The sequence below is a fragment of the Heterocephalus glaber genome, unplaced genomic scaffold, assembly GCF_053883595.1.
Source record: "Heterocephalus glaber isolate CG9 unplaced genomic scaffold, H.glaber_assembly_v1.0 deba00001523, whole genome shotgun sequence".
NCBI classification, from domain to species: domain Eukaryota; kingdom Metazoa; phylum Chordata; class Mammalia; order Rodentia; family Bathyergidae; genus Heterocephalus; species Heterocephalus glaber.
Window position 1 is genome coordinate 12,569,171 of NW_028258327.1, and position 3,322 is coordinate 12,572,492.

The following is a 3,322-nucleotide window of genomic DNA, read 5'->3' on the forward strand; positions in this document are numbered from 1 at the left end:
TGAGGCCAACACAGCAGCTCTGGGGTTCTGAGCTTGGGGGGGGGGGCAGTCTGACTACAAGTGGTGTGGAGGCCAGGACAATGCAGCAGAGCCCAGATGGAGTTTCAGTATGAGTTTCAGTATGAGTCCCCAGTGGACAGTCCCCCCAGGTGGTCATGGTGGCACAACTGAAAAAAAACAGAAGCATTTATGGTATCCCAGTGAGTGGTGAGAGATGATGCAGTTCAAATAACTAAAGGCAGGATGAATTCTTGGTTCAATCTTGTTCCCCTTACCAGTAGACTGATATATGCATGCTAGTACCCCAAACAGTATCAGTTTCACCTCCCTTAGGATGAGTTAAAATATCAAAAACAGAACTTACTAAAGAAGAGAATAAAATTTCAAATCCAACCTCTTCAGTAACCTTTCTTTCTGTGGCACCAATATTTGACCAAAATCCAAAGCTGGAACCCATCTATCTATCCATTGTCAATTACTCATACTTGGACAGTGGGACCATGGGAACAGTAGACACCAATTCTGTAGGCTCTACCCTTTCACCAAACGTGAAGTAGCTCCCAGACACCCAGTCCACAGGTGTCAGAACACAACCCTGGGAGGGAATTTCTCACACTGCATCAACCACTCCAAGAAACTTCACTCTTTCATGTAATTCTGACTTGAATGACAGAAGAGATGAGACTTCAGTTATTGCAGTGATAGTAATCTTGTCCTCTGTGCTAGTGATCATTTTTATTATCATTGTTTTGTACATGTTAAGGTTTAAAAATACAAGCATGCCGGGAGGCATTCCAATTCTTTCCACTTATTAAATGGTCGCACCAAGGATGTGGAGCCTCACACCGTGGCACTGGCACTTCTGGCTAGATCTCCAAGTATCAACAAAGTACATATACATATGGCTGCCTGTTGAAAAGCTGGAGGAGGAGATGAACAGGAGATTGGCTGAAGCTAATCAGCTCTTCAGAGAAGAATTCAATGGTCTCACCAGTGCTATCCAGGCAACCTGTGAGTCTGTCTCAAAGGAAGAAAATGAAGAAAATTGACACATAAACATCTTGTCTTGTGACCACTCTAGAGTACACCTGACACTTGTTGAAAGTATTCCAGGTTCTGATTTAATCAATGCTTTGTTTATCAATGGCTACCAAGAAAAGGACAAATTTATTGTTTCATAAGACCAAAAGAAGAAACAGTGAATGATTTCTGGAGCATGATCAGAGAACAAAATCCATCCACTATCATCATGGTGACCAATCAATCTGCAGAAGAGAAAAGAGGGTAGTTTCTTCCAGTACTGACCAAACCAAGGCTCCTGGACCTATGGGAAAATCTGGTGTCCACAGAGAATGTTATTGTCCTGCTGGACTACATGGTACAAAAGTTTTTACTAAGTAGGTGGGCAACATCACCAACAGAAAAGCTCAGCACTTCATTCCTCAGTTCCACTTTACCAGATGGTCAGACTTTGGGGTTCCTTTCAACCCAAATTCTATGCTTTAGTGTCTCAAAAAGGTGAAGGCCTGTATTCTTCAGGAAGCAGAGGCCACCATGATCCATTATAGCACAGGTGTGGAGGGCACAGGTACCTTCACTGTCACCCACACTATCCTGGACCTGGTGCATACAGAATGGAAAGGGGACATGTATGCCCAGCACTCCCAGATGATGCAAATAGACTTGTAATATATCTTCATATAACAAGCCTTCCTAGAGTGTTACCTCTATAGGGATACAGAACTGAAAGGGAGCTTTCCAGAAACCACCTAGATAAAATTAACAACAAAATCTCAGGGGCCAGAAACAATGGATTGATTAGAGGAGGAATTTAAGAATGTAATGTCAGTCAAAATCCAGAATGACAAGGTGCAGTCTGGAAACCTTCCAACAAACATGAAGATAATTCCATATGAACTCAACAGAGTGATCTCTCCAGTTAAGTGAGGCAGGGAGAACACAGACTATGGGAATCCATCCTTCACTGATAGCTACTGACACAACAACTTCTACATCGTCAACTGGGGCCCTCTTCCACACAATTGCAGACTTTTGTTGAATATTGGGAGAGTAGAAGTCCTGTTCCCTTGTGATAGTAATGGTACTGGAGGGGAGAGGACAGGAGAAGTGTGCCCAGTAAGGGTTATCTGATAGTCTTGTGTCCTATGGTGACATCATTTTGGAGCTGAAGAAAGGAAGACTATGAAAGTTACACTCTCAGAGACCTCCTTGTCATTAACACTAGGAAGAACAAGAGCTAGCAGAACCAGAACCTACAGTTCCATATCCATGGCTGGTCTGAATCATCACAGCTGTGGAGAATCAGCAGCAGCAGTCAGGGAACCACTGCATCACAGTTCACTGCAACACTCGGCCAAGATGAACCATCATGGAGTGTGTGAAGGCACAGGCAACTTTGAATGTCTTCCAGACTGTCGAGCATCAGCAGATGTAGAAGCCACACACAGTTCAGACACCAGAACAGTTTGAGTTCTGCTACAAGGTAGTGCAGGGGTACATTGACGTGTTCTCAGACTGTGCCAACTTCAAGTAACAGGTGATGAGACCCCACGGACAGGAGAATTGCCTTTCATATTTTGTAATCTATTTTGTTAATATTCCCAAAATTGTGTACGTATCATATAACTGTTTTAGACATTTGTACATAGACTTCTGTTACATATTATGTGATTTTTATATGTAAACAAGTTAGCACTGATAGTCCTTTTTCTAGTGTTTTATTGGGCAATTAAGTAGTGTGATGTTTGGGTTGATATCATGAAATCTTCAGTCTGAAAAGAAAGAAATACCACACATTTGACGCACAAATATGTATACTTTTATATATCACTTAAAAATAAATTTAAAATATAAAATGTGGAGTACACACACACAATGTATGTATTATTTAAATGAAAAAATTAGACTGAAGTAGAAAAGTGTATTGAGAATCTTGACCATCCAGCACTTGTGAATGTGATGCTATTTGGAAATAGGGTCTTTGTAAATGTAATGAACATAATATAACACATTCCCTAATATAATGACCTATGTCCTAACAGGAAGAGGAAACTTTGAACACAGCCATAATACAGAGTGAAAGTTAGAGGCAGAGATTGGAGTGATGCATCTATCAACCAAGAGATGTCAAGAATTGCTGGTAACTACCATGATTTGGAAAACAAAAGATTTCTTCCCTAAAGCTTTCTCAGATAGCATGATCCTGTGGAAAATGTAATTTAATAATTCTGGCCTCCAGAGTTGTGATAGAATAAATATTTTTTGCTTTTAACTTCTAAGTTTATGGCACTTTGTTATAACA

General features: G+C 40.8%; 1 pseudogene; it reads left to right on the forward strand.

Moving 5' to 3' along the window:
• The first annotated feature begins 243 nt into the window (after positions 1-243).
• LOC101703687 (receptor-type tyrosine-protein phosphatase alpha pseudogene) lies at positions 244-2,554 on the forward strand (annotated as a pseudogene).
• The last annotated feature ends 768 nt before the right edge of the window (positions 2,555-3,322 follow it).